General features: G+C 41.1%; 1 long non-coding RNA gene across 1 annotated transcript; it reads left to right on the top strand.

The window, feature by feature from the left end:
- The first annotated feature begins 2,508 nt into the window (after window positions 1-2,508).
- On the top strand, window positions 2,509-11,196 carry LOC133382276 (uncharacterized). The gene is made up of 3 exons (XR_009761888.1): window positions 2,509-2,614; window positions 5,637-5,700; window positions 10,995-11,196. It is a non-coding gene; the product is annotated as an uncharacterized LOC133382276 (long non-coding RNA).
- The last annotated feature ends 4,731 nt before the right edge of the window (window positions 11,197-15,927 follow it).

The following is a 15,927-nucleotide window of genomic DNA, read 5'->3' as shown; positions in this document are numbered from 1 at the left end:
TAGAACTTCTTCCCAGCTCAAGTGATATTCAGTATCTATGCGCAGATTCACACATTCATACACATCACCTCATCTTTTATCACTTGATGATTATGTGAACTAACCTAATTGAAAAATAATGTTTGAGTTGAAATTGAGTCAATTTGTATAGACAGTAATTAATCTCTGATGGCTCATTCACAGATGCAAATTATCACTTGATGCTGCAGTCATCAAGTGATGAACAAGTATGTGTTAACCAGTTCTACATGACCCACTATTAAGGATCAGAAAGCGATCCATGATAGCTATAAGTTTTTTGAAGGCTGCAACATCTAAACTAGGTATGTGACCTATGCTGGGCACAGCCTAATCATATCAAATTTGAACATAGCTTGCTACCACTGGGTTATGCAGTGGAGGTGGTTGTTCCACCCACTCACCCAACAGGCATGGTGAGGTACAATGAACAATACTGAAATGAGCATGTTTAGTTGCTTTTGAGCTCCTTCCGAAAGTTTGTCCTTAAGGATAAGATAAATGCTATATCTTCCTTATAAGAACACATATTTCCATTTAAGCTGCTCCTTACATTATATACGGGTAGAATTTTGCAAAACTTAACACTTAACACTAACTTAATGTTCCATATAATATATGAACAGATTTACTGTTTTGAGATCTAGGATTCATGCACTTTAGTTCTCATTTAAGTAGGTCAGAGTTAATCAAATGTCTTGGTCAACTTGGTGGATGGTCTAACACTGGGAACTGGGAAGGATGTATGTTCCTCTGTTGGTTCTGCTGGTCTTCTTTGAAACTTTTAATACCATCAACTGTGGTATTTTTCTGGCCTGGCTGGCATGGGATATGGAATAAACTGTTTTATGGTAGTTTCAATCCTTCTAAGAAGGTGGTGCTGGGAGACTTCTGTTTGACACCTAGGCTGCTGGTCTACAGCAGGGGAATGAAAACTTTTTTCAGTTTGAGGGCCGCATTCTCTCATGGGCATCCTTCTGCGGACTTCAGACCAGTGGGTGAAGTAATTGTTATGCATAACTTTGTACCAGGAATGGGGAACGTGTGGCTCTCCAGATTTTGCTGGACTACAACTTTTATCATCCTTGACAATTGGCTATGCTGGCCAGGGCTGATGGGAGTTGGAGTCCAGCAACATGTGGAGGACCACAGGTTCCCTATCCCTGGTTTGTACTGGCAGTTACATTCTAGCCACACAAAAGTTCAAGGTTTGTACACAGAGAGATCCCTCCATTCTCCATCCAGTCAAGCAAGAGTCATTATCACAGTTGAAGGACACATTCTGCTCAAGCAAAAGCACTGGAGGAAGAGTATGCCAGGTCAGTGAAGGGTGAGTGTGGCCTAGGGAGAGTCCTGAGGATGGACAGAGAGGACTAGAGGCACACATTAAGTCCCTGGGCCTGAGGTTCACCACTCCCGGAGAGGTTGCTGCTGTGCAAACACAACATCAGGAGTACCAGATTAGCCTCTGCTAGTACATTTTCACCACACTGATCTCCATGCTGCCTTCCCTCTCCTCCTCCCTTCCAGTAAGCAACAGTGACCCACTTGCTGGGAAGCTAGCATAGCAGCTCTGTCCCACCTGAACTTGGGTACTGAAGACCTTACAAAACAAGGGGGATGGTTTTGGGAGGATACTTCCTGGCACAACCAAAATAAAGACAGTTGTCATGAGAAAGGGAGAAGGGGCTTGTATGTGAGTAACTTTCCTTTGATCTTCAGGTTGGTGTGGCATTTCCTTGTACAATGCCATTCTCCTTTAGCGCTCAGTAGGAAACCAGTTAATTGGGTGAATGCATGGAAGCTTAACATGGCAATGGAGGTGCTCAGAATCCCCACTGTAATTGGGAACCCTGATAACACAATCAGGACGGGACTCTGATAATGGAGGAGAAGCAGCAGCAGTGAGAAGATGCAATAGTGATGAACAGCTGCAAGCAGCACATAAAAAAATTAAGAAGTTTGGGGGACATTTTGACAGCTGCCCCCAGCACAAGATATGTTCTATCACTCCAAATAATCAACAGATGAACACAGATTTAGCAGAGCTCTATTAAATGCCCAAGGAGCTGTGTCAAAAAGAACTGAGTGCTTCCTTATTTCATAAAACAGTGACAATGCATGAAAGAAGGCCAAACCACACATTTATTTGCAGAGAAGCCAACTAAAGCTAGAAGGGACATACAGATGCTGATTGTACTTTTTTTGTGACAGCTTGCAGAAAAATCCCCATAAAATGTTAGGTAAGTTTGCCATTATTTACTATGGGTGTGTCGAAAGAACTATCAAAAGGAAAAAAACCCCACCTAAAATACTATTTTCTCATCCTGTCACGACAGCACGCTGACATATCCTGCAGCATGTTTATTAAAATGCAGCATTGTTCCAGCTTGAATGGCATTTCAATGTAAAAAGAAAAAAGTAATTTTGTTTGATTTGCACTCTTTTTCCCTAATGGCACACAAGGAGGACGTGCTGGTAAGGAATGCAAGCCTGCTGTTCTGTCTGCTGAAAAATGAATGTGCCTCAGAATTTAGTTTCCTGAGATGACGGGAAGCAAATTATATGTGCTACCGGCAGGATAGCAGCACACAAGGTAAAGAGAAGGTAACTGGGGAAACTGGGCACAGGACTGATTGCATGCGTGTGTGTGTATGTGTGTTGCTAGATTTGGTTAATCTGCTCCTCATTTTTGTTAACTGTCTAGATAATCTTGGTACTGCTTTCAGCAGTAAATACAACATCGACAGCATAGAAAGAAAATAGGGAGACCAAGTCCATAGCCAATATACAATGTCCATACATTATAATGTGAGCAGAAAGCAATGGAGTAAGTGGAGCTGACTTCTGAAATTGTTCACTTTACAGTGGGGATTGCTACAAAACATTTACAAGAAACTCTAGATTAATGCTATTTCATTGCGGGGTTTGTTGTTGCTTGATTCTAAGCAACAAAGAAAGGCATAGCACAAACTGTTTAAAATAAATAAATAACAGACCTGACTATCCAAAAGTGGCCAAAAGTTTCCCCTACAGGGAAATAACTGCCACAACACAGCTTCATTTTATTGAAATGAGCACGAGCAAATTCTGACCATCCTACTCGAAGAGTCCATTAGCAGATGAAAACAACAGGGAAGCGCCAAAAAGCATAGATCCCAGGAGGGGAAAACCCTCAAGGTGCCAGGATAAAACAAAAAGAATGCAGCATGGATGTGAATTGTTCAAATGTTTATGCAGGCACATTAGCAGTCATTCAGTCTAGTAATATGGGTGACTGGAAAGAACAGGAAGTAGGGATGGAAGACTGTGGACCAAGATTAATATTACATAACTATACTAGATACTATGATGGCATCTCTGAAAAGACTTGGCATAGGTGGAAAGGATAGATAAAATGAGCCCCCAGTCCTTTACTCAAATTTAGTGCTGTGCAGAACATTTCTTCTACATTTTTTTCTTGAGAATATTCTATGAATTAAAGACAAAAGAAATTGCATTTGAAAATTCTCAAAGGGTAAAGAACATATTTGTGAAATTCTCATGGATCTGGTGTGGCGTTTTAGTTGCATTTGCCTAACTTTCAAGTGGTCAGAGTTTTGCAAGTCTTGTTTCCTTTTTTTAAAAAAAAATCTGCACCTTTTCTGGATTCCCTTGCTATCTTGACTGGATGCCCCCATACGCATATAAAGGCTGCCTGTTATGTGCCGACTTTTACTTTTAAAGAAATCAGTACGGAAAGCTTTTTTTTTTAAGTAAAAGCACATTGGCAAAATGCTTAAAAGAAAGAAAAGCATAGCACCCTCAACCACCTCTCAACAATAATGGTAAACTTGACCCTGCACTCACCGGAACTATGAAGAAATTCTAAAATTCTAAAACAGAACCCATGTTAGTGGGCAAGAAAACTTTTTCTCTGCCGCTTTTAATGCCCCTACCTTTACGTTTGAAAAAATAATTATAACACATGGAGGTGTTGTACACCAATTTACCATGGTTTAAAAAGGACTGATGTCATTCAATAAACCCTTGATCTTCTGAATAATACATCCAGAGCTTCGAAGTAATTCATTACTTTTTTGAGGAACAAGTGGATAATTCCTTTACATTTTGATTGTAATAGAAATAGGAGTAATTTTATTACTTTTGTGGAGTAATTGTAATGTTTCCAGCATTACTTTTGGGCATTACTTGGGGGGGGAGCAGGGGCAGTCTTCTGCTCCTCTGATTTGTGGATGAAAATCATGTGTCTCAAACTGGGCTTCTGTGCAGTGTTGCTCTTCCCTCATGCTCTGTGGGTGTGTAGGCGATAAGGGAGGAGGTAGAGAGTGAGATGGGGTGACGTGGAGAAAACAATTGTTTTAAAATGGATGATGGTCTTGAAGAATGGAGTGGAGGGAAAAAGGAGCTGGAGGGCAAGAACATGGATAAAGGAGAAGGAGGCAGCAGACAAAAGCAGACAGCAGATGGGCAAGTGGAAGTCACTGAATCAAGACAAAGAATTCCAAGTCACAATCAATAATATGTTGATTTAGCTTAAATCTCTCTCATTGCTGTGTTTGGCCTTTATGGCCTGAAAAGCTGAAATGGATTCTCTTGGTTCACAAAAATGCATGTATAGTGCATAATGGGAATCTGGGGTACACTATAAGTTGTGAAGCTATTTATGCTGACCCAAGCATGTAGTGTCTTGAAGTTATCTCTAATGTAAATCAGATAGTGGAGTCAGGAGAACTGTATAACTCAACTTTGTCAAGGTTGTTAAGGTTCAAATTATAGAAATATCATGATTTCAGCATCCTGATCCTGTAAGCATCCTTTGGCTGCCTCAGCACATATATGAGGCAGGTAGCTCAAGCAGATCTGTAGCCACTCTTCCTTGCTGGGTGAGGCAGCCACAATTCTAGGTGAGGCAGCTGTAGTGGAGAGGTGCACAGCACCAAACAACCCCCCCCGGTGAAGAGGCCATGAGGGCCAAGCTAGGGGAAAGGAAGGGGAGTCACCTTCCCCTCACTCCTCCTCCTCCTAGAGAGTGTGTTAACTTACATGAGTTAAGTTTAATCTGTTGAATTGTCTCACCCTTTTCTGAGAGATCCCCAAGAATACCAGACTCAAAAGCTTGACTTTGCCTATAGCTACATCCTCTTTCTCCTGTGGTCTGTCCCTGTGTTCTGATTCTTCATGAACTGAACTACTTTGGTAAAGACAGAGAGCTGCTGAGCTTGGCTCTGATGCTGCATTAGGTATCTCAGTTTTAGATTCCACCTGAAAAACAAACTTGTCCATACTACAAGTTTAGGGAAGGACAGAGAGAAAATAAACACTTTAGGGTGTGTTTGTTAACTCCTCCTTGAGAGGCCGTCCTTTTAGTCTTGTTCCTGAACTTTAGATTTTGTTTAACTGGCTGCTATATAAACAACTAACTAAGCAATTGGAAAGTAATTGTGAAAAACAATTTGACTTTTTTTTACTGGTTGCTGGGTTGATTTTTCTTCCTAGAAATCCCAAAAAGGTCTCTGCACATATTGAGAAAATCAGGAGTTAGACCTGAGTTATAGCCTAGGTAACCATCCAGCTAGCTAACTGTAGTTTACATAGCAATATTTCTATTCCTCTAGGGTTGTTTCCATCCTTTGCCATCAAGTACTCAAGAAAAAGAAGAAAAAATAGCCACTATGACTTGTGAGTATAGTGAGTGCTTTAAAAAAGTAAAGGGTAACTTAGGGTAGCCATTTTTTTCAGATCACTTTAAATTATCTCCTTATTTCACCCTTTAGCAATAAGCACCCAGTCCTGCTCTACTCATCATAATAACTGAAGAATAAACAAACTCTTACTTCTTACTTGAGGCAAACAAGTATGCTTCTTTATTGTTTGGCTGGATAAAGAACACAACTGAAACTGAAACTGAAAATTAGAGCTAAGGAAAGGCCAAGGGATGGAGTGTCACTCTAGCCCATAATACAAAGTTCCGGTATTTAACTCTTCAAGTGTCATGGGAGGCTCTTCCAGATGAGGCTTTTGTTGTACACTCACCCTGCCTTACTGAATTTTCTAGAGGCTCCTATTCTTAAATTACTCCTGTTCTTAAAACACACTATCATTCTTTAAATGGAGGTTGTCCTTGTTTGTCATGTCACAGATTCCCCCCCCCCCAAAAAAAAATCTCAGGAGGACAAAGCACAGCTCAGGGGGGCGGTGCCCCCATTTCCCTCCCCAGGGCTGAGTTCAAGAATAAGATTACTAAGCATGTAAAGGTACATTGTGAGTGTTCAAATCTCTTCACATACACATCCCATAACAGTTCTGAAAGATAGTACAGTATTATTCTCCATATATTGCAGATGTGTGTGGGGGAGGAAGAGTCTGAGTCTGAGAAGCAGTAGCTTGCCAAAGGCCACCTAGTAAGTTCATTGTTGAAGTGAGATTCGATCCAGGGGTTTCCTGGCTTTCAGCTCACATTCTTATGTCACTATGCTATACCAACTCCAAGAAATATCTTCTATTTTACCTTTTAAATATTCAGTATTTTCATGCCAATAAAACTGCTGACACTTGCAGTTTGCTGATAATTTCCAGCTCTGTCTGTCTTTCCCAGCTAATTCAGGTGAAGGGCCAAGCTTCAGGGGACCCTCAGCATGGTGCCACCATTGGGCCCCAGCCTGACGGAAACTGGGCCTCTTTCCAGTGCTTCTGCTAGCCACCATGATGCCATACCTCTGCTGCTGCTGTTGTGCTTTTATAGTCTCTCACCTCACCTCTTGCTGGGCCACTGTAAATGTTTTAGTGATGGTCAGGAGTTGTACTTCTGAATAGGAGATGAGTCAGTACTCAGCTCTGATTTTCTGTGATGTCCCACCATGTTAAATTACCCAACATACAATGCCATCAAGTCAGGCAGTTGATTCTGGGTAATCTAACACAGTGGTCGGTCACTGCAGATCAGAGATAAATTTTGTTTTTGTTCATAAGTGGCACTGCCATCCACCACTAAAATATGTACAGTGGTCTAGCCATGGGTGAGGTGAGTGACAGGTGGTAGTAGCAGAATTGAGCAAGTCAATGATGTACCCCTTAGAGCTCCAGGGATGCCCAGCGATTCCATCACCCAGGTCTCCAAGTGACTTACATTTAAAAACATAAACATAAATACATTATATTATTAAAATTCATATAAAATATCATCATTCTCATACAAACACCTACAATCCACACATACCCACACACCCACATCCACACCCACACCCTTATTAGCCACAAGAAGCGTTGCCAGTACACTAACAGCAAAATAAAATCAGTTCAGTCCATGAAAAGCCTGGGGCAAAAGGTAAGTCTTTACTTGACACTGAAAAGATGTCAGTGAAGGTGCCAGGTGGATATCACCTGGGTGTGCATTTCTCAGATGGACAGCCACAACTGAAAAGGCCCTCGCCCTTGTCATCACCTTCCGAGTCTCCCTCTGAGGAGGTACCCGGATCTGGTGTGCAGACTGAAAGTGCTATTAGATTAATCTGTATCAAGGCTCAAGCCTCAATGGCACAAAGGGAATTCTGTCAGTTGAGGCACCTTCTCCTGGACAGATAGTATGGTCACAGTTATCCATGCCCTGCTTTATATAGAGCTGCCATTGAAGACAGCTCAGAAACTACAGCTAGCCCAAAACGCTTGGACTAGCCTGCTAACGGGTACTGGGCAAAGAGAACATGTATTGAAACAATTGGTTCCCAGTAACTTTCTGAACTTGGAGTGCTACTCTGAATCTTTAAAACCCTACCTGCTTTACAATCCAAATAGCTGTTGGACTATCTTCTCAATCATCTATCTGCCCATTCACTAAGATTGGCACTGAGATCTTTCTCTGTGTCCCCGGCCAGCTGAAGTGTGGCAGGATAAACTGGAGAGAGTGTCTTTTCAGTCCTGGCTCCTCACCTTTAGAATGCTTTCCCCAGGGAAATCTGTCTGGCATCAGGCAAAAACATCCTCTGTTTCCCCAGGCTTTTAAAAACTGCTAACTCCAATGTTTTTAACTTAGAACTGCTTTGGTTTTACTGTCCATTTGAATTTATTGTTGCTGTTTTCGTATAGTGGGTTAGTTGCTAAGCTTAACTTTATTATTTTCTACTTTTTATTATACTTTGATTTTTTTTATTACTGTGTTAGCTGCTCTGGAAACATTAATTTCATGTTGAAGATGCTGGATATAAATTATGTAAATAATATATAAACAATTGCAGCATGATTTGGAACATATTCAGAATTTTCACTGGGTATTGATATCCCATTTTTCAATTTGCCAATATTTAATAATTTTCCTATGGCTTATTTTAAACACACAGAGAGTTCTATAGGAATAAAAGTCTTCAGATTTTTCATAACTGCATGATTACTCCAGAATTGTGGCCACTGGGCCTTTACACTAAATCTGACACTAGATAGTTCCCCATGCCTTTTCAGAGTGGGTATTATTCCAGATTTAAGGGACCGCTGACAACATGACCTCCTCATGTCATTCCAACATCAAGACAATAATGGCAGCTGATCCAAAGTCTGACATCTAAGGGATATTATTATCTAAGTAATAAGTCAATATGCATGACAAGCAACCTTTCATCAAGTAATCACTTTTACCCTTGAGAAAGTAAGACACGATGGAGGACTTCAGGTCAGTCAACAGATTGATCAAGTTATTACTGTGGCTATTATGGGACTTTGAACAAGGAACGTCTCCTGACAGCTTATAGAAATAAATAGAGTGTGTTCTTGTACCAGCTGTGGTGCTGGACAGGGAGGTGGCAACAAGTGGATAGGATAAAGCAGTACTCAATGTCATTGCTATGTACAAGAAAATGTGACCAGTTGTTGACCATTACATTTTATTCTTTGTCAAAAATCCTACCATTTTTCTACAAAGGAAGTTAATTAAAGTTCAGCATTTTTCAAATGAAGTTTTCTGTGTTATCCTAAAAAAAAGAAAGAAAATACAATCTCCACATCAGTTGCAAATATTTCATTTCAAACATGAAGTGCAATCCTGGTTCCCCTTCCAATAACAAGCCAGCTCATGCCAAGATTGGTGCCTGCTTTTGGTTATTACATTACAGCCCACAAGGGTTATTGTGCATAATTAAATGGAGGGGAGGACTCTCCAACCTGGAATTATAAAACCGTCACCACAAACCAACAATTCCACTTGATGTGTATTAAGTCATTTAATTTATTTTGTTTTCTTCTTTTAAAGGGAGGGGGGAAAGCAAATGAGAGAAATTTTTCCCCTGCCTTTTAAATCATTAAAAATGCATGAAGGTTTAAAGCATACCAGAAACAACCCACACATTCACTTAGGAGCAAATGCAGAAGAAACCTTCTGCATTAAGAACACAAAAGAAGTTTTTCTGAAACTGGCATAGCTTTGTAGCAAAATAAACACTACACTTGGCCTTTGGGGCGGAAATGCTTCAGGGAACGAAGGGTCATCTACTGTTTGCAATGTCCCTTTGCTAAAAAGAGTGCATCTGCCTTGTAATAACAATTTAGTTTGCCAATGCTGTGGATTTTGCCACAATCCAGATAATCTTTTTAAAAGTCCATTGTGTAGGAGATGGAAAAGCTATCAAGTATATTTTCCTATTGTTATCAGTGTGGATCACCGGGTTGCTCATTATTATTTATTTATTTGCTACATTTATATCCCATCTTTCCTCCAAGGAGCTCAAGGTGGCACATATGGTTCTCCTCCCTCTCCATTTTATCCTCACAACAATCCTGTGAGGTAGGTTAGGCTGGGAGGCTGTGACTGGCCCAAGGTCACCCAGCAAGCTTCATGGCAGAGTGGGGATTTAAACCCTGGTCTCCTAGGTCCTAGTCCAGCACTCTGACCACTACACTACGCTTGCCCCAAAGAATGCACCCACAATGTCAGAAATCACAGGTCAAGCGTAGGTATGATAAACCAGTCAACAAATTTGTCTTGCAAATAATTTGTCTAAAAGATCCTGGAGGTCCTCACCTGGAGATGAGACAACCATCTCTTGGAGATGCTCTAGCTCTGGGTTTCCTGCACTGAGCAAATGGCTGGATTAGATGACCTACAGGACTCCCTTCATTTCTATGATTCCATGATTCATATAGCAGCATTAGTATTCATAATACTGTCCAGAATAACATAAGCTCAGGGCACGTTGTTGCCCCAAGGAACTACTAATCTAAATTTAAAGACTGCATGTGGAGAGAAATACTAGATGAAAGGGCAAAAGTAACAACATTTCAGAGATAGGTGAGGAATAGGAAAAGCAAAAGGATCAATAAAAAAGGTAAAGGTGTCCCCGCACTTATAGTGCGAGTCGTTTCTGACTCTTAGGGTGACGTCTTGCGACATTTACTAGGCAGACTGTATATATGGGGTGGGATTGCCAGTTCCTTCCCCGGCCTTTCTTTACCCCCCAGCATATGCCGGGTACTCATTTTACCGACCACGGATGGATGGAAGGCTGAGTGGACCTCGACCCCTTTTACCGGAGATTCAACTTCCTCCTTCCATTGGAATCGAACTCCGGCCGTGAGCAGAGCTTCGGCTGCGTTACCGCCGCTTACCACTCTGCGCCACAGAGGGTCATTAAATGGAACAATAGGTGAATTTAAAGAGAGCACTATAAATCTTCTGACTTTACTATTTTTGCTCAGAAGTGGCATATCAGTGCATTACATCAAAAAAATGCTTGATGTGCCCTCAAACTTAAGAAAGAGGGAAGCTAAGCCACTTATTGGCTTGAGGGTTCATTTTGGTTCTGTTATGCAAGATGGAGATCTAAACCAGTCTTTCTAAAAACTTATCCTCCATTATTTTTTTCTGCCTATTGTAGCAATTGTAATGCAGAGTGCTAGATGCTGTATGATTTTTAACTGTATATGTATTGTTTCTTTTATTTCTTATCTTGTATTTTATTGTATTACCATTTGAATTTCATATTATTTTACAGAATTCAAATTGTAAGTGTTCTTCACAGACATGCCACAGGCTACCTGAATGAAGCTCATGGATCACTGGTATGCAGACCACAAACTTGGAACCCCCGATTTACATCATTCTTAATTATTGGTTCTCTGGTCTTCCAGCATATCCAGCTGCCTGTGTGGTAAAGGCACAATAATTTCTCTTAGGGGGTAAGGTTCCAAAGTAGCCTTCTTAGAATCAATGTGAATAAATGTACCCAGGTGTTTCACGTCAGCAACAGGGCAGATACATTGGAAGGTTGGGAAGGGTGCACATCCATCCATTCCTCTTCACGTAATGTATTGAATTGAGGAAAATGTATCATGAGAACACAAGAAGAGCCCTGCTGGTTCAGACCAAAGACCTATCTCATCCAGTATTCTGTTCTCATGGTGGCCAGCCAGATGCCCATAAGCAGGACATGAGCGCAAGAGCATTCTCCTCACTTGTATTCCCAGCAACTAGTTCAGCGGTGTACTGGAGATAGTACATAGACATCATGACTAGTAGCCATTTTAAAGCCAAGCTGGTGGTCATCAATGCATCCTGTGGCAACCAATTCTACACTTTAACCTATGCACTATGTGAAGAAGTGCTTCCTTTTGTCAGTGCTGAAACTTCTACCCCTCAGCTTCATTGGATGACCCCCAGGTCCTTCACTGGAATACCCCCAGAGACAGGGAGAAAAACTCGCTGTCCACTCACTCCACACCATGTGTAATTTTATACACCTCTAACATGTCCCCTTTACTCACCTTCTTCCTAAACTAAACAAAGCTCCAATGTTTTCACTTTTCCACATAAGGGAGCTGCTGCAGCCCCATGATCATTTTGGAGTGCCCTTTTTCTGCACCTTGAATTTGTTTAATCTCCTTTTATTGAGAACATACAATAATATAAACTGATTGGACTCCTTTTTCACATAACTTCTTCTGTTGGGGTGGTTTACCCTGGTTTCAAAATATGTGCATTTAGTAATCATGGGCAGCATAAGAATGCTCCAGATTTAGGAGGAACTTTCTTTTAACCTAGTCTCTTATCACTATGTTTGGCCCTTAGAAGATGTTACATAAGGGCAATCCTCCCCCTGTGCTGCTCTCTTTCCCTTAATGATGCCATTTTGTGTCCTAGTCACAAAGCAGAGAGATTGGCCTTAGTCCTCAATTTCCTAGCTTTTGATTTCTTGCCCCTTTTGTCAATATTCATTTCAAATGCTTGAAGTCAGGCTCCTTTTCCGCTGACATGGCTCCATGACCTCCCACACCCTTCAGGTGTATAACTGACAGGTGACCAGTAGTGCATCTGGACTTGAGACTAAATGAATCCCAGAAGGCAGCGTTTGTATAAGCATGAAAGAGGAACCCAGCCTTTTTCTGTTGAATAAAGGATGTGATCATAATTACAGAGAGATAATACGAAAAGACTTTTTGCTAGCCAGGTTTTTGATCAAAAAGATGTGAGAGCTTAAAAATCATGTGTATATGGCAAACATGTTCTGCTGACTCTGAGAAGGAGCAGCTGTCAATTAGTGAATCAAAAAACCAAGCCATCATAACACATATTCATGTCCGTTTTACAAGTAAAATTAGGGATGCACACACATTGTTCCTGAACATATTCACTTCAGAGTAAGCCTTGTACAGTGCAGTCCTAGGCACATCAGTTTAGAAATAAAACTTATTGAGTTCAAAGGGGATTACACTAAAGTAAGTGTGCATAGGATTGCAGCCTTGCAGTACCATTCTATCTGCACTTAGAAGCAGCTCCCATCGCGGTCAGTAGTGGTGGAAATGGAAGTTCTTGAACATACAACTCTAAAAGACTCTGGGGAAAAACACACACTAAGATAGTTGTAGGATACAGAGCTTGGAAAAGTTACTTTTTTGAACTACAACTCCCATCAGCCCCAGCCAGCATGGCCACTGGATTGGGCTGATGGGAATTGTAGTTCAAAAAAAGTAACTTTTCCAAGCTCTGGGTGGCTATAGTGGTAGAACGTGTGCCTTGCATGCAAAAGGTTCTGGGCATCTCCAGATAGGGCTTGGGAAGACCTGCAACCTTGGAGAGCTGCTGCCAGTAGACATTACTGTGCAATATGGACCAAAGGTCTTGCTCAGTATAAGGCAGTTTTCTATGTTCCTAAACTTGTATGGTCTGATCAAGCTCTTCATCAGCAGTAGTGAAGCTGTGGCTCTCCCAGTATTGCTGAACTACCATCATCTCTCAATATTGGCCATGCTAATTGGGCTGCTGGGAGTCTGAATTCAACGTCTGAAAAGTCACACCTCTGCTTTACATAATGAACTGTTTTTATTGTTGTATACCCAGCAGGGAAAACCCCCCAGTGAATTTACCAAATTTGGGCCTTGCTGAAATTAATGCCACAACTTCTACTAGGGTTGCAAGAAGTCTGTTATTCTAAGGCACTGGGAATCCTCAGAAACTTATCAATGTTCTTTGATGAGAATATCACTAATCTTCCCATAAGTACAAGCCTCATCAAATCTGGCGTTTTGGGGAAGCAAGAAAGAAAATAAATAAGAAGAGCCCTGCTGGATTAGACCAAAGGCCTATCTAGTTCAGCCACCCAGGCTTTTCCAGAGGCGTGATCCAGCTATGTTGATGTATTAAGCTGATCTACTGATTTATGATGTATTTTATGCTTGTTTTATGAATGTGATTTTATTGTTGATTTTATGCTGCTCACTCCCTTGTTTTTTCTTAATGTTGACAGTACATACATTTTTGCGAATAAAATAAATAGTCTATTATTCAGTGCCCTCAGTGGCTGACTGGATGCCTGTGGGTGGCCTGCAAGCAGTACCTGTCCTGAACTGCCATTCATGTCCTCCAGCAACTGGAATTCAGAGGCATACTGCTTCTGGATTGTTTTAGCATGTACTCTCAGGTGATGCAGGCAACAGTGAGCCCCAACAGGACTGGCCCCTACCTCACATGAACTGTGTGTTCCCCTAAGTAAGAGTGTTTGGAGATCTTGAAACAAGGATTCCAAAACGATGATCTAGCAACACGGTTGTGACTTCAAAAGGGAAAAGCTTTCACACAAGAAGTGAAGAGAAAGTTTCAAGCTAGACTGAATAAGTAGTTTGTTCAATAAAGCTGTGTTCTTGTTTGAAATACCTTGAAGATATCCGTGTAAGCTATTCATGAGAAATAGTCTAAGGATCTCTTCTAGAATAAGATCGTTAGCTAGAAAGTGGAATAATGTTTGTGAGTGCATATACAGACATGTGTATGTTAGTTCTCTTAGCATAAATCAATTATACATACCACAATAGTGACTTTGGGTAGGCTCTCAGATTGAATCTGCATAAAAGACACATCGGTCTGTTATGTAGAATCTCCTTGCTACCCTGGGCTTCTTCGGGATGGTGGGATATAAATTTAATAAACAAACAAATAAATAATCACCGAACAGAAATCAAAGGCAAAGTATCCATCTGTCTAAAATATATGCTAGCCAGTCCCCTTATTTTCAAACCATATGGTTACACTGCTTTCCAGAATGGACCTAGAGAGAGGACAGGGGTGTATGGTGTGGAGCGGAGAGAACCACTGAGCAATTCTGAGAGCAAGCAATGGTAGTTGAGGGGGTTGTAAACATGCAAGGAGAATGAGGTAACATTGTGCATAATACAAGAGAAGGGAACATTAGGGTGGCCATGTGTCTTACACTACAGTCCGTTATTTATTTATGATTTGCCCACTCTTCACCAGTAGGTCCCAAAGCGGGTTACAATATTTAAAATACAATATTACATTTCAATCACAAGAATAGAGTTGGTTCTGAAAATATACATCTCAGGAGTCAAAAGCCAGGGTAAAGGGGTGTGTCTTTAGCATCTGCCGAAAACTATAGTGGGGGTGCCAGACACACCTCTTTAGGGACAGCATTCCATAACTTAGGGACTGCCACAAAGAAAGTTCTCTCCCACGCCACCAGCTTCCAAATTTTGTGGCAGAACTACCAACAAGGCACCCTCTGCTGATCTTAACACCCAATAGGGCCTGTAGGGAAGGAGATGGTCTCTGAGATCTTTGGGGCTTAAGTTGTTTAGGGCTTTAGACACTAATGTCAGCACTTACAATTTAGGGTTGCCATATTGCCCGGTTAGCCAGGCTTTACCTAGATTCTATCCAATGCTACCCAGTGCCCACTTGGCCCATTAGGTGGCCCGGATTTCCAGCTTTCATTTTTTTAAAAAAAAACAATTCTCTAGTCCTCGTGGATCCAGAGATAAAAGGCAAAATGTGAAGGCAGTTTTCTGCCCATTTTGTGAGAAATCAGCCTAATCCTGCCTTCCATTGTTCTTAGCCAATGAGGGACACCGCAGCTGTCCTGGAAAAATCAAGAATTTTAGCCTGCCTGCCCCATATGTAGAATCTAGCAGTATAAAAAACTGCACATGCTCACCTGGTCAACACATTCAGCTCCACCTCTTACCCATAGACGTTCTGGTTGAATTACAGTAAATTGAATTGAAGTAAAGTTCCATTGGAATGCATCCTATATAAATATACACACACATAGACACTATACATATTCAGTGCAGTGTGAGATGCAACCTTTCGCCCCCTTAAGACCAATAGGAATGGAACAATCCACCTCACACTCACCAACTTGGGAAAAGTTATTTTGGTTTTGGTGCTACATGTCTGCCCCTGGCAGTGACTGAAATCCCTTATTCTTAATGCCAAATTGATAGAGGCAATCTTAGAATTTAGTGCTGTAGAATGCACTCAGCACATAGTTAGAGATCCGTTTTCTTTATTACTATTTCACATATTCAAAGTCCAATTCTTGTGTTTTTGCAAGGACTGAAAAGGGTTTCCTTTATTTTAAATTTGAAATGAAAATGATTGGTTTGTAGCTATCTTCTTTTATACTGCCAAAATTC

Source organism: Rhineura floridana, chromosome 3 (genome assembly GCF_030035675.1).
Source record: "Rhineura floridana isolate rRhiFlo1 chromosome 3, rRhiFlo1.hap2, whole genome shotgun sequence".
Lineage (NCBI taxonomy): Eukaryota > Metazoa > Chordata > Lepidosauria > Squamata > Rhineuridae > Rhineura > Rhineura floridana.
This window is presented reverse-complemented; position numbering and strand designations above follow the sequence as displayed.